The sequence below is a fragment of the Protopterus annectens genome, chromosome 3.part1 (assembly GCF_019279795.1).
Source record: "Protopterus annectens isolate FY-2018-M chromosome 3.part1, PAN1.0, whole genome shotgun sequence".
NCBI classification, from domain to species: Eukaryota; Metazoa; Chordata; order Ceratodontiformes; family Protopteridae; genus Protopterus; species Protopterus annectens.
This window is the reverse complement of record NC_056732.1, coordinates 1,655,242,172-1,655,257,800: the sequence shown is the minus strand read 5'-3', so window position 1 is coordinate 1,655,257,800 and position 15,629 is coordinate 1,655,242,172. Positions and strand designations below refer to the sequence as shown.

The window sequence follows — 15,629 nt, the reverse complement described above, 5'->3', positions numbered from 1 at the left end:
AGGTAATAAAGGTATGGTTGGAGCTGTGAACGGGCTCAGAGCAGAAGTCACTATAGGGGTGGATGACAGGAACGGTTCCGAGGTAGTTGGAACCAATATTAGAGTTGAAACGGGCGAAGTCGGTGCTGATAAAGAAATCGATACACTGGTCGGTACCAAGGCCGTAGGTGGTGCCGTAATTGTCGGTGCTGGGGTGGGCGTCGATGAGGCTACCTCGGTAAACTTCATTGGAGCCGAGCTCGGAGCCGATGTGGTAGTCGGCACCAAGAAGGCAGAATGGTGTTCAGATGAGGACTTATGGGCCTTGTGCTTGTGACTTTTACCTCTGTCACTGGCCGGTTAAGAGGGTTCCAATCGAGGACATTTCTTGTCCGAAGGAGGGGGTGAGACCTCCGTCACAGAAATGGCCTCCGAAAAAGTCAAAGCAAGCATGCCCTTTAAAGTAAGTTTGTTATGATGTTCATTCAGCATCCACTGACTGAAACTAGCACAGATATCACATGGGGGTTTTGCCGACAAATGCAGAACCCCCAAACAGTATACACACTCTTCATGGAGGTCACTATTCAGCAGTTTACCACTGCAAGAAGAACAGTGTTTAAACCCCGTAGTTCCCTTCTTTACAGACATCCCAGAACACACTCTCGCACACAAGGGAAAGAGAGAGGAAAGAGAGGAAATGAAGGAGAGAGAATGCAAATACCAACAATGGTAACAAGATACCGTAAAGGTAGAAAGTTAGAAATACCAAGAAATTACCAACAATGGTAAGAGAGAAATACCTATGGTAGAGCTGAAGCAATACAGAACAACAAGAACAAGTTATAAAAGGAGAAAAAAAAACTTTTTCAGACTAGTAAATATACCAGAAAAAAGCACTTAGCTGGAGAGCTCGGTGAAACGCTGCTATATGGCTGCGCGGCAAATGAGATCTGAGGTAACTAAGCAAAGGTCATTGTGGGTAGCAGCTTAGCTTGAGAGTTTTTGGTGCACACAAGCTTGGTATAAGGCAGACTCGGTTCTGAGGGCTCGGAACCGAACCCATCAGTGATGAATAGGAAGAAGATTAACAACTTCAGATGAAGTGATTAGTTCTAAAACAGACCCTTGTCTTTATGGAAGCCTAAGAATAGAGGGAAACACATAAGAGCCTGCAACTCAGAAACCTTTTGGCTGAGGTTAAGGTAGCTAGCAACACTGTTTTCCGTGTCAAGAATTTTAAAGAAACAAAAGAAGCAATTTCAAAAGAAGAAAAAAAGAAATTATGTCTTACCATAACGTTCAATCTGTGTTGCTGATCTTCTTTCATTCATCACTGATGGGTTTGGTTCTGAGCCCTCGGAACCGAGTCAGCCAATTACCAAGCTTGCGCCAGCCAAAAACTCTCGAGCTAAGCTTCTACCCAGAATGCCCTTCTCCCTGTTACCTCAGATCGAGTTTGCTAGAGATAGAAAAGTAAAGCTGAGGACACTTTTGTGCAAATACCCCAAGCATCCCCAAGGAGCCTTTGGCGGGGGAAGGAGGCTGGGATATGATGAATGAAAAAAGATCAACAACAAAGATGGAACATTATGGTAAGACATAACGCCTTTATCTGATGTTTTTAATCTTCTTTCCATTCATCACTGATGGGACAGAATCCCAAGCTACCTTGAGGTCCATGGGTGGCCCTTATGGAGGACCGTTCCTGAGTACCACTGAGCCGAAGGCAGCTCTTCCACTGGAGACCAAATCCAATTTGTAATGATTGATAAAGGTATGAGGTTTAGTCCTAGTGGCTGCTGCGCAAATGTCATCCATGGAAGTTCTGGAAAGGAAGGCTATAGACGTTGTCATAGATCTTGTGGAATGGGCTTTAACCTTAGGGATAGGTTTTTTTGAGAGGGAATAGATAAAACGTATGCAGTCCCTTAGCCATTTCGATAACGTAACTTTGGAAACAGGCCTTCCCATTGTAGGCCCAGAAAAATGTAAAGCTGATCAGATTTATGCATAGGTTTGGTCTTGTCTAGGTAGAATCTCATCTGCCTTTCTACATCTAAGGAATGTAGATAGTACTCTCCTTTATTGGAAAAATTTGGAAAGAACATTGGTAGGTCAATGGTCTGGTTAATGGAAAAATCAGAAACAACTTTGGGCAGGAAGGATGGGCTCGTTCGGAGTGATACTCTGCCTTTATGGAAGACCAGATAGGGCCTGTTGATACACAATCCTTGTAGCTCCGAAACTCGTCTGGCTGACGTGATAGGTACCAAAAAAGAATAGTTGTGTAAAATCTTACCATAACCATAGATGTCCTTCTCTTCCATGTTGCAGTATTCTTGGTGTGGGATTTCCTGCCTTCAAGCGACCCGTACGTCGGCTCCTATACAAAAGCTTGAGATTGGCTGTTGCAGCTGAGTGGGACATCACACGTACGGCCATAAACCAGGGACCTTATCTGTGACGTCTGCATGCACAATCCTCAGAACTTGAAGCTAAGCAGGCAAAGTAGATGGCCCAACCAGGACAGGCAGTCAAAGGTGACTTGAATAAGGCCCTGGGTCTCTTCTGTAATCGAGAGAGGCATCAGCAAGCAGTTAGACTGGTAGAGTCTGTGAGGGGGATTGGTGGGTGGGAAGGAATACTGCAACATAGAAGAGAAGGACATCTATGGTTATGGTAAGATTTTACACAACTATTATATGTCCTTCTATTCCTATGTTGCAGTATTCTTGGTGTGGGAGAGTATCACAGCTTAGTTTGATGAAAGGGTGGCGGTTGCGGAAGATGATTCCACAAAGCCTTGTAGGATTGCCCTGGCAAATCCCGTGCGTGCTTTGGAGATTTGGTCCAATTTGTTATGTTTGGTGAAAGTGTGGATAGTGGACCATGTAGCTGCTTCCATAAAAGAAGCTGTGTCCATGTCTTTTTGGAAGGCTTTGGAAATGGCCACTGCTCTTGTGCAGTGTGCCTCAACCCCAACTGGAGGGTTTTTTCCATGGTGTGAGTAGCAGAAACTGACTGCCTTTCTAATCCAGGATGCAATGGTCTGTTTGGGGACTGCCCTGCCCAATGCCCTGAGGTGGAAAGATACAAAGAGTTGTTTGGATTTCCTATTGTCTTTAGTATTGTCCAGGTAAAATCTCAGTTGCCTGTGGACATCTAGGGAGTGGAGTCTCCTCTCTCCGTCAGTGGGAAAGGGGAAAATCTGGGTAGGTTAATGGACTGATTTAGAGATAAGTCATTGACTACCTTGGGCATGAAGGGTTAGTTCTCAGTGTGACCCTGTCCCTATGTAAAATGGTGTAAGGTGAGCATGCTATTAAGGCTTGTAGCTCAGAAATCCTTCTGGCAGAGGCAATAGCTATTAATAGTACTGTTTTCCAAGTACAAAACTGTAGAGAGGCTGTATTAGCGGGTTCGAAGGGGAGCTGGGTGAGTTTTTCCAGGATGAAGTTCAGGTCCCATGGAGGAGGGATAGGCGTCTTAAGGTGGTCAGATATGTAAGACCCCTTTGAGGAAGAGTTTCACATGTAGCCTGGCTAACAAGGGAGAATCTAAATGTAAGCAGGCTGATAATGCGGAGAGGTGCACTTTCACTGATGAATAAGAAAGTCCACCCTTTATAAGTTGACACATATATGAGAGGACTGGGGGGGTGTCAGCCTCATAAGGGTCCCTTTCCTGTCCTAGGCACCACTGAGTAAATCTTTCCCATTTAGCAAGGTATGCTTTTCTAGTAGTGGGTTTCCTGGCCTCCCTCAGGACTGATAGTGTTTCCCCTGAATAGTGGTGTCTGAATGGGGTTAGTAATTTATCACCCACAGAGTCAGGGATAGCATTTGCAAGTGTGGGTGTAGGAGAGTTCCTTTGTCTTGTGTCAGAAGGTCCACTTTGTGGGGTAACTTGCAGTGATAACTTGCAGTGATTGCCCTTGGCTAAATTGTGTAGAAGGGGGAACCAGTGCTGCCTTGGCCAGTAGGGAGTCATTAGCAAGATTTTTGGTTTGTCCTTCCTGATTTTCAGAAAAGGACTTTCTGAATCAGAGTGAAGGCATACAGGAACTTCCATTCCCAGGTGAAACTGAAGGAGTTTATTCTCCAGGCTTGGGGGGAGTAAGTCTTTATGCAGAAGGTCTGCAGCTGCCTGTTCTGGGGCGAAGCCAACAGGTCTATTTGTGGCATGCCCCACCGGTGGATTATGTCTAGAATGACCGTCCTGTCCAGCATCCATTCGTGTTGTGAAGAGGATGTTCTGCTCAGGAGGTCTGCTTGCTTGTTGTCCTGCGAGGGGATGTAGCTGGCTTGCAGGGATAGGTTGTGCTGGGATGCTAGGTCCCAAATTAGTAGGGCTAGCCTGCACAATTGGTATGCCTTGGTACCTCCCTGTTTGTTGATGTACCACATTACAGTGGTACTGTCTGTCACTATCAGAAGAGGACCTGGTAGCAGAAGGGGTATGAAGGTCTGTAGAGCTAAAAGAACTGCTGTCTTTAGGTGGAGAATTCCCTTCCACGGAATCCTCATCAGGAGAATAATATTCCTTGGGAGAAGCAATCTGGGATGCATAAGAAATGGATTCATCCGAGGAAGAGTAGGAAGATTCATGTTCTTCTTCCTCAGGGAGGGGAGCCATGGGAATGGAAGAAGCAGAGGTAGGCCTAGGGCTTAGCAAAGGCAACGTAGTTGTAGGTGAGGCAGAAGGCCTGAGGGCAATAAATGCCTGCATAAGAGAACAGATGAAGGCCTCCCAGTCTGGATGGCCTTCAGATGCAGGTGTAATGTGTTTTGTTTTCTGCTTCTTTTTGGTTGCAGTGGCCTTAGGAACAGATCTAGAACTGGGTTTGGCAGCGACTGTATCCGAGGTCTGGATCCCGTTCAAAGGAACCACCAAATCTGGTTCCCCCTCGACATCGACAGGCGGCGATGTCTGAGAAAGCTTCCATGGACGTGCCAGTCGTTGGCTGAGCAGCGGCCTCCGTGAGGGAGGTCAATGGAGCCGACGGATCCACCTAGTGCTCTTCAACTCCTACATCGGTAGTTGGCAGGGCATCCAGGTGCGAATTGGCAGGTGGTGAAGGTCTAGGCATCTTGGCCTTCTTACGCGGAATTTCCTGGGCAGCCTACAAAGTGGGATCCATCCTGAGAGCCAGCCGTTTGAGGCGTTGGCTTTCTAAGTAAAGATTTAAAGCTGCCAGATGGCTACATAAGGTCATAAGCACAAAAGATTTACAAACAGGGCAGGTGTTATGGTCGTGATTCCCGGCCTAAGCAGAAAATGCATTTGTCATGGGCGTCCTTATGGGGAATTTGGTGCCCGCATTGGCACCTTCCCTCTTTCCCTGACATCAGCTGAAAGCTACAACAAACAAGCCTAAGCAATGCCAAAGATTGGTAAAATATTAGAAATGTAAACACCCAACGGGTTACTTGTCTATATTCGATTCGACATCTGGAGAGGGATCGTACAATATGAAGTTGTCTGCAGCTGAAAATCTCTGAGGATTGTGCGTGCAGACTTCACAAATAAGGTCCCTGGTTTAAGGCTCTACGTGTCACGTCCCATGTAGCTGCAACAGCCAAGCTGAAGCGTTTGTATAGGAGCTGACGTACGGATTGCTTAAAGGCAGGAAATCCTCACACCAACAAAACTCCAACATAGGAATAGGACATCAAGGATTTCCAGGACAAGAACCTTAGGTTGCACTTCGCTGCAGGCTCAAAGGGGGGATGACTCAAGGACTGAAGGACTAAAGTGAGGTTCCATGGTTCTACAGGTGGTCTAAACGGTGGCCTGATGTGAGAAGCTCCCTTGAGGAAAGCTTTACATAGACGCAGGAAGATGAGAGGGGTGCCATCTAGACCATTGTGGAAATTAGAAATTGTCGCCAGTTATACTCATATGGTAGAGGCAGAAGCTCCATCATCAAATAACTTAGACAGGTATTGCAGCACTGCAGTCACCGGAGCCGAATACGGGCTAGCATGTTATCCTTTGACCAGGTGGAGAACCTTTTCCATTTATCCTGATATAGTCTTCTGGTGGATGGTTTATGAGAGGCCAGAATGATGTCCCAAACTGGTGAGGTGAGATTAGCTTGCCGGGCAACTAACGGAAGTGGAGAACCAAGCCGTTAGCTTGAGACTGGACAGATTTGGGTGGCTCAACCCTTGAAGGCAAGTAATCATATCTGGAAGACGGTCCAGAATCCATGGCGGGCATACTAGATGAGGCCGACGGAAGGGGAACCAAACTTGCCAAGGCCAGAAAGTAGAGTTGTGTACACTTACCATAAATGCAGACGTTCGATTGTATTTACTGTTGCAGTCATCACGTTTGGGTTATCCCTGCCAGGGTAGCCCTCGGCCGGCATGAATACCAGAAGCTTAGTATTTTTGTGTCAGTTGCTGTTGCTTCAGGACTGACATCAAGTCGTCAGTAGTATAAAGTAAGGCAGCCGACGTCATTACATCAGTTTTTCCTGCCCTAACCTGTCAGGAGCCCCTAAGTAGGAGCCAGGTTCTGGTGGGAGAACCCCACCAGTAGAAAGTAAATACCAATATGTCCCTTGTAAGAAAAAAGAAGAAAGGGGGATGAAGGGAGGGAAATCAGGACTGCAACAGTGAATACACTCGAACATCTACATTTATGGTAAGTGTACGCAACTGTACTATGTTCTCTGTGTTTCACTGTTGCAGTCATCACATTTCGGTTGATTCCCAAAGCTGAGGAAATGGGTGGAGGCAGTCAAGGAAACTAGGGGCTGGCTAGGATGCCCTGCAAGACTGCAGAAGCAAACCCTGCCCCTGGATGTGGAGAAGAAAGGCAGGTGGTAATGTCTGATAAAGTTTGAACAGATGTCCAGGTGGCAGCCTCCAGCATGTCCCTGGTGGGTCTCCTCTGATGAAAGCTGCAGAGGTGGAGGCTACTCTGGTGGAGTGAGTCCTGACCCCCTTGGAGGGAATATTTCCATGTTGTTTGTAGCAAAAGTGAATGCAGTGTGCTATCCATTTGGAAATGGTTTGTTTGGAGATGCCTTTGCCTTCTGCCCCTGTAGCAGAGCTAACCAGCAATTGATCAGATTTTCTGAAGGATTTAGTCCTGTCTAGATAGAATATGAGCTGTCTGTGCACATCTAGAGAGTGCAGGATCCTTTTTCCCTTGTTCTGGGCATTAAGAAAAAAGCTGGGCAAATGAATAGATTGGTTGGGAGCCACACTGGACACCACCTTGGGTACGAAGGATGGGTTAGTTCTGAGGGATACCCTGTCAGCATGGAAGATGATGAAGGGTTCCACAGCCATGAGCGCTTGCAGCTCGGAGACTCTTTTGGCTAAAGTGATGACCAGAAGGAAAGCTGCCTTCCAGGAGAGAGATTTTAGCTCTGCAGAAGAAGCTGGTTCAAAATGGGGCAGGGTGAGCTTTTCCAAGGTCCCAAGCTGGGGTTAGTGCTCTTCTGGGTGGCCTCAAGTTGCTAGCCCCTCTTAGAGAACTGTTTGATCAAAGGATGTGAGAAAAGGGGCTGCTCAGTGGGGAAATGAGCAGAGATAGCAGAGGCATGATTTTTTATAAAGGAAAAAGAGAGGCCACTGTGTAGTAGGTCAGCTAAGTAATCCAGGATGAGAGGGAGGGATGGAGGGCTGTGCCGTACTGGCTCCCTTAGCCTGGATTCAGGTGCAGAACCTTTTCCATTTCAGCATAAGACTTTCTAGTGCTAAGGCATCTGGCCTCACGTATAACCTCTAGAACCTATTTACTGAGGTTGGCAGATTGATCTGGGGTTAGGGAATAAGCCAAGCTGCCAAATTGAGTGTCTGCAATTGGGATGCATGAATTCTCCTTCCCTCTGGGTCAGGAGGTTTGGAATCTGAGGAAGATGCCATGATGACAGTGGGGACAGGCTGCACAGCAAGGGGTACCAGTGCTGGCTAGGCCAGTCTAGAGCTATAAGAATTGTCCTTGGTTTTTCCTCCTTTATTTTGAGCAGTACCCTGGGGATGAGAGGTAGTGTAGGAAAGGCATAGACCAATAGATTGACCCAGGGGAAGGACAGGGCATCCACTTTCCAAGCAATGCAGTGATGTTCCCTGGTGCAGAATTTGCTGAGCTGATGGCTGGTGTGGGAGGCAAAGAGGTCGACCTTCGGGGTGCCCCATTTCTGCGTTATTAGGGTGAAGGTACTTCTGTTGAGCTGCCACTCGTGTGGGTCCAGAAGATTCCTACTTAATTGGTCTGCCAGAGAGTTGAGAGAACCTGGTAGGAATTGTGCTAACAGGTGCAGCTGTATGGCAGAGACCGTGTGCCAAAGGGTCATGGCCAGCCTGCATAGAGGGTAGGAGTGAGTCCCTCCCTGCTTGTTGATGTACCACATCACAGTGGTGTTGTGTGTTTTGATCAGGAGAGCCCCTGGGGGGAGAAGGGGCTTGAAAAATATCAATGCGTGCTGGACAGCCATCATCTCTTTTTGGTTGATGTGCAGAGGGATTTGCTGTGGGATCCATTGGCCCTGTATGCACCTGTCATCCAGGTGTGCACCCCAAGCATAGTCTGATGCATCTGTGGTGAGGATCTGGGCGGCTGGGGGGGGGGCTGAGAAAGGTAGCCCCTTGTTGTGGGCACATGCTGTTGCCCACCTAAGGAAATCTTTTCTGAGGCAAGGAATTACAGGTATAAGAGTCTCCATGTCTTGAGAGTGTTGACACCACAGGCTTTTTAAGTACCATTGAAGTTTCCTCATATGCAGTCTGGCATATGGAATGAGTAGTATGCAAGATGCCATGAACCCCAGAGCTTGGAGGATCTTCCTTGCAGATAACTGGGGTCTGGTGGATAGTAGAGAGAAGTAGGCTGTTGGGAAAATGTGTTTTTCTGATGTAAGGAATGTCATCTGGGATGCTGTGTCCAGGCTTGCTCCCAGGAAGATAATCCTTTGGGTGGGCACCTGTTTGGATTTCCTTTCGTTGACTGTGTACCCTAGGGAGGTTAGAAGGGTCTATACAAAGGCCAGGTACTTGAGCAGCTTTTCCTTTCTGTCTGCTTGAATAAGGCAGTCGTCTAAGAATGGGTAAATCTGGATATTCCTTTGTCTGCAAAAGGCAATGGCCGGAGCCAGACATTTTGTGAAAACTCTGGGAACAATAGATAAGCCAAAGGGAAGCGCAGAGAACTGAAAGTGTTAAGATCCTGCCCTGAAACGGAGATATTTCCTGCATGATTCCCTGATAAGAATGTGGAGGTAGGCCCCTTTTAGATCGAAGGTGGCTAGCCAGGCGTCCTTGGACAGCATGGGTGGCAGCTGCTGGAGGGTGAGCATTTTGAATTTTGGGATCACCAGGAAGGTGTATAGAATGGATAAATCGAGGATGGGGCGCCAGGTGCGCTCTTTTCTGGGCACCAGAAAAGGTCTGGAGTAGAAACCTTGGCCTATCTGTTCCACAGGAACATGCTCTACTGCCCTCATAGAAAGCAGGGAAACAATTTGCTTTTGAGCCTCTGCCACTGCTTTGGAGGTAGATCTGGGAACCTTTTTGGGGTTGGAAGGGTATGGAAGGACATTTTTTTATCCCTGAGACACTATGTTGAGAACCCAGTGGTCGTTGGTAATGACAGCCCAGGTGCTTGCCTGATAGGAGAGTTTTCCTCCTAGGGGTAAGTGAAGGTGGGCACAGGAGGGGGTGGGGGAGATGAGTCACTGCGAGTTCTTACCATAAGGGGGTGGCTTAGAACTCCCTGGTTTTGAAGTGGAGGCAGTCCACTGCTTAGATCTCTGCATTCCTTATGGCTGCTGTCTGGGGGGGGGGTCTGGTTCCCCGGGGCCGGGCTGGAATGGCTTAGTGGGAGCAGGAAAGGACCAGTGCTTGGTGTGACAATGCCTGCTGAACCTGGTTGGCTGACCTGAAAGAAATCCTGAACTGTCTGCATAGATTTTGCTTTTTCTTCCATCTTTTTTAAGACCACTTCTGAACTTAGTGCCAAATAAGTTGTCTGTGTGCAAGGTGAGCATCCAACAATTTAGATTTGACATGGTCTGGCAGGGGCTGTTCCTTAAGCCATGCATGCCTTCTAATGACAGATACAGTGATTGCTGCCATGCAGGAAGCTTCTAAGGCATCAAAACCACAGTGCAAGGTGTGTTTAGTTACTTGACTTGCAGAATGCATTAACTCTTGTAACTCTTTAGATTCTGCACAAGCAGGAAAGGAAGACTTTTTTTGTTTGAGGAGTTCCAGGGTATGTTGCTGAAATTTTAGCATATGGAAATGACAATTTAGTGCCCTAATAGCAAGAGTAGCTGAGGTGTATACTTTTTTTACCCCATCTGTCTAGTGCTTGAGAATCCCTATCTGAGGTGGTGGGATTCTTAGCAGAGGATGCTTTAATCCGTTTAGGCACTTGAGAAATTACCTCAGGGTGAGCAGTAGGATTTTTAAAAATAAATTTGTCAGGGACACTATAGTACCTGTCTGGTTTTCTGGGTGCAGGAGGGAGGGTGTCAGGAGTCAAGCTGGATTCCAGGAAAACATCCTCCACAACATCCAGGACTGGGAGGATAGCCAAGGGTCTGTGCAGTGGAAGATCTAAGAATTCCCTGAGTCTCTTTTTAGACTGAGGGTAGTCTTGACTCTCTCATTGGAAATGCTCCCTTAAGGTATGAAGGGTTTCCCCAAAGGAAAATCCTCTGGAGGAGAGGCTGAAGGGATGGAATCCTCTGCATCAGAATCCTTATAAGTAGTGAGGGGTTGCATGTCTTCATATTCAGATGCATCAGAGTCATCTGACTTTTGTTCAGACAAAACTACAGGGGACAGATCTCTTTCCTTTTGGAGGGGGTAGCTTGGCTTCCCCTGATCAGCATGATAAGGTCTTCTGCCATTTTAAGCATTTGAGACTGAGGCAAGGAAGCAGGTGCCTGAGATTGGGTCGTCGGTTTCTTGGGTGTGGTTTGTATCCTGGGCCTAAGAAACTTGGGTGTTTTCGAAAGAACAGTAGTCGGGAAAGAAGATGTTGGTTTGTGTTGAGATTCGGTTGTGCGAAGGACCCATCCAAGGTAGACGACCGCAGGATCCTTAGTCGAAGAAGAGTTTTGCAGCATACTGAACTCTGAAAGGGTCTCAGTAGCAGCCTACAAATCCACAGAAGCGGGCATCAGGGGCTGCGAAAGCACCTCACTGAGGACCAGAGAACTGACAACTAGCTTAACGGAAGTGTAGTCAGTAGGCCTGGACCTGTGCGGTCTGTCTGTCTTTATCTTTACGTTTTTTCGGAAGATCTGCTGTCGGATGGCTTACCGAAGCCATATCGGAATTTGATGACTGTAAGCGAAAATATCTAGCTAAAATAAGGACCCAGCGACGGATAGTTTTGGAGTTGATCAAAGCACAGAAGCAACAACGGGGGACGTTGTGGTCAGGGCCTAAACAAGTGATGCAGTAAAAATGAAAGTCTTGGTGTGGTATTCGTTTACCACAGGCAAGACAATTATTAACTTTTTCTGACATTGGTTAGTGCAAGAAAAAAGGATCCCCAATGCGGTACTTAGCTTTAGAAGACTTCAACTTCAGTTCGGTAGACGAAACTCAGGTAGCGGCCAACCGGCACACGTGCGAACTGCTTCTGCTTCGGGCTCCAAGGCAAAAAAGACTGATGTAATGCCGTCGGCTGCCTTACTTTATACTACTGATGACCTGACGTCAGTCCTGAAGCGACAGCAACCGAAACAGAAATACTAAGCCTCTGGTATTCAGGCTGGCCGAGGGCTACCCTGGCAGGAATAACCCAAATGTGATGACTGCAACAGTGAAACACGAAGAACATTGGGGCTATGAGGATCACCTTGCATCTCAACCAAAGAGTTTTCTTTAGAAATTGTGGAATCAATAGGATGTGGGGATAAGCGTAAAGTAGTCCCGTGGGTCGGTCGTGGATCAGAGCATCCCTCGGGGACTCCCCCTCTGGGGGAAGCAGGGTAAATAGTTACTGCACTTATTGCTCGATGGGGAGGCGAAAAGATTGCAGCAAGGCTGGCCCCAGTGGCTGAAGATTTCTGTCCCCACCTCAGGGTTGTGGGACCACTCGTGAGGCAGGAGGATGCATCTGCTCAGTTTGTCTGCAATTACATTGGAGCTCCCCGGGATATGTGTTGCTATCACAAAGCGGTTGGAATCTATCGCCCACTGCCAAATTCTCATGGCCTCTTGACACAGGGGGTAGGACTTGGTTCATCCTTGCTTGTTGATATACCAGACCACTGACATATTGTCTGACTGAATTTCAATTGTCCCAAAAGGGAGAACCAAATGAAACGCTTGCTACGCTAACAGCACTGCTCTCCAGGTTGGCCTGTAAGATGGATCATGCGCCTTGGACTGTCTTTCCCCGGAAATGTTCCCCCTACAATCTGATTAGGGAAGCATCCATGGTCACACTGGCCTTGGGCTGAGGGGACTGGAATGGTCAACTCCAAAGTTCTGTGTCTGGCCTCATCCACCAAAGAAGGTCTTGCTTGCAGGAGTTGGTTATGGTGGTAGTTTGGGAGCCACTGAGAAAGAAGGAGCCATTGCAGGATTCGCATGTGAAGCTTCACCAGGGTCACTATTGGAATTGAAGCTGCCATGGATCCTAGAGCCTGAAGAACCTCCCTTGTTTTGTTTGACAGAGTATCAACAGGAGCTGGAGCCTCAATCACTGGAGTATGTGGATTGGGAGTGGAGACAGGACCGGGTATTGAAAACTGCTCAGATGAATTCTATTTGTCAAGTAGAAGTAAGGTTTGATTTTTCCCAATATATAATTATTCCCAATGTTTTTGCCAGAGAGAGTGTATAATGCAGAGCTGTTACGAGAAGATGCTTGGTGGGGGGAGATGAGCCAGTCATCCAAATATGGAAACACCCGGAATCCTTGTAGTCTCAAATGAGCTGTGACCACAGCCATGCACTTCGTGAACACTCTGGGGACTCTAGAGAGACCGAACGGCAGAGCACGAAACTGACAGTGACTGGTTCCTAGCTGGAAGCGAAGCAGACTTCTGGAGCATTTGTCCATTTTGATGTGGTAATACGCATCCCGAAGATCTATCAAGCACATCCAATCGCCTTCACTTAAAAAAGGGAGAATGGACTGAACCGTCACCATCAAGAATTTGGTTTGGGTGATAGACTTGTTCAAGCTGCTGAGATCCCCTGTCTTTGTTGGCACCAAAAAGAATCTTGAGTAGAATCCGGATCCGCATTGGTCTGATGGGAGTGACTGGATGACTCTTTTTTTGAGACAGCTTTATTATCTCTCAAGTGGCTTCTTCCCTTTGACTGGGTGGAACGTCGGGAAGCTGTTTTGGAAACTTTGGTTGACAAAAAAGGGGGACAGTGTAACCCCTGGTGATTGTACTTTGCACCCAACGATCGATGGTAATAGATTGCCAGGCAGCTTGGTGCAGAGAAAAATGACTCCCGACTTCTTCCAGAGATAAGCAATCGGGCTGCTCCTCAGGAGCACTGGTAAGGCTGTCCAGAGAAGGAGTCCCTGGAGCCTTGGTTACAAGGACCCCCTATGCCTCTGTAGGGGCATCTTCCGGAATTGTTACCCCCTCTGCCCCTGGGGATATCATCACCACGTGAGACCCAGAAAGGACACTGAGATTTTTTTGTGTCACATTTTCCCGCTCCTCTGATTCCTGGAGAAGAAACGTTGAGGACTGTAAAACTGGAGGCCTACGGCATACAGGGTTTTGCTGTCTTGGTCGCACCTGGCTAGCATGTCCTTCACCTTGGAGCCAAAAAGGGACGATGCTTCGATGGGAGCATTCAAAAAGGAAGACTTGAAGGGGTCCGCGAGGTCACAAATGCGCATCCAGGTCTGACGCTTCATCACAATGCCTGAACACACTGCTCTAGCCGCCCCTTCAGTTGCATGTGATAGCAACCTCATGGACGAGTTGGAGATCGATTCCAGGGTTGCGAGCTGCAAGGCTAGTTTGTCCCTTACCTCGTCAGACACCTGTCCTGCGAGCTTCCCAGAGTGTTCGGAGATCAAGTCCCTCTGGAGCCTCATAAAATGTGCCAAATAGTTGAGAGACCATATAGCAAAGGTCCCTGATGCAAAAACTCACTTCCCAAGTCTGTCCACTGCCCTGGACTCTCTATTGGGCAGGTGGACAGTGGGACTCTCCTCAGCCAAGTCTTTTTTCATGGCCGCTTGCCACCACCATAGCATCGACTGGTAACCCTCTGGACCAATGCAGGTTCTTCTCATAAGGGGAAAGATTTTTCTCAGGTCTCCAAGGGATCGCCTCAATGGAATCACAGCCCTGCAAGCGCACTGCACAACAAGCTGGACAAGCTTGTCGGCAGGCGGGGTCACCCAACAGATAGATGACCTGGTGCAAAAAGCCTGCAGGAACACGGATTCCTCAGATGCAGGGTTGGAGGGCTTCCAGTCACCTCTCTGTTTTGGCATTTTCAGAATCATCAGGACATGACCGTGGGGACCCTTCACCATCATCATAATCCATGTCTTCCATTAGGGACTCCTCGGGCGAGTCCATGTGCTTCCTCTTGCACATCCTCTTTCGAGGGGGGTCCTCAGCGGGGATGTCTGAGGAGGACTCGGAAGAGCGGGTGCCTTGTACAGGGGTGTTCTGCGGCTTCTCTGCCCAGTGCCCCGGGAGGTGGTCTATAGCAGCTGTAGCTCAGGGGGAAAAACTTGGGTTCCGATGTCAAAGGAGTACTTCCAGAAGCGAGAGCCCTCTCTATCAAACGGAAAGCAGGTCCGCCCGAAGAGGGATGGGAGCCCGGGCCGAGAAAGACAACCTTGGAACCGGGGTCACATCCCGCTACGACGAACCCGCCACCGCGAATGGAACCTCAAGCAGGATCAGTGTAGACGTGACTACCGGCACAGAGGACAGAACCGAAGACATACACGAGACTGTGCCCCGAGCCAAGGAGCCCACCCCCTAATCCCCAGATTGAGGAAGGGCCAGTTCTGCAGGAACCGAGGACCAAAGGGGCAAACCCGGAGCTTGAGTGAGGTCCACTATAGGTGCTGAGGTTGTGGGTTCCGAGAAGGACTTCGGAGCCAGAATGGCCAAAGGAAGAGTGTAAGAAGGAGTCCGTGGAGAAACCAACCCAAGTCCTGCAGGCGGATGGGTCTTAGAAGGTGTGGGTATCCCCCTGGCTGCCAACAGCTGGTCCACCAGATGCACCACATGGAGTTCTGACAGGCTCCTGGTGGGTCTAGTGGATACTCCGGATGGGGAGTCAGGTTGATCAATGAACGGGCTATACATCTGGCCCAGGAAGGGATCTACAGAAGGAGAGTATCGGGTCCATGGTGCAAGGTCTGCCGGCACCGATGTCTCAAGTTTTGAGACCGGGATTAATGGGGTCAAGTCCATTCTGGTAGAAAAAACGCTTGGTGCCAAAGGGGCACTCAGAGCCAAAGCGGTAGGTTCCAATATCATAACAGACGAACCTTTCGAAGGTGTGCCCTGAGCTGTAGTGGTAACAGGTGCCGAAGTCGTAGTAGGAGTAGTGAGGTCTATCTTTGGTGCCGGAGGCAGGATCGGAGCCGAAGCTGGCGCCGGTATCGTAGGTTTTGAAGTGCTCGGAGCCATAGATGCAGATTTATGCTCCGAGGCCAACTTGGGG

At 48.4% G+C, this 15,629-nt stretch overlaps 1 protein-coding gene across 1 annotated transcript in view; it reads right to left on the bottom strand.

Moving 5' to 3' along the window:
• LOC122798602 (1-aminocyclopropane-1-carboxylate synthase-like protein 1) overlaps window positions 1–15,629 on the bottom strand; it is a 2,974,588-nt gene that overhangs the window by 1,294,361 nt on the left and 1,664,598 nt on the right. The gene's annotated exons all lie outside the window — the stretch shown is intronic.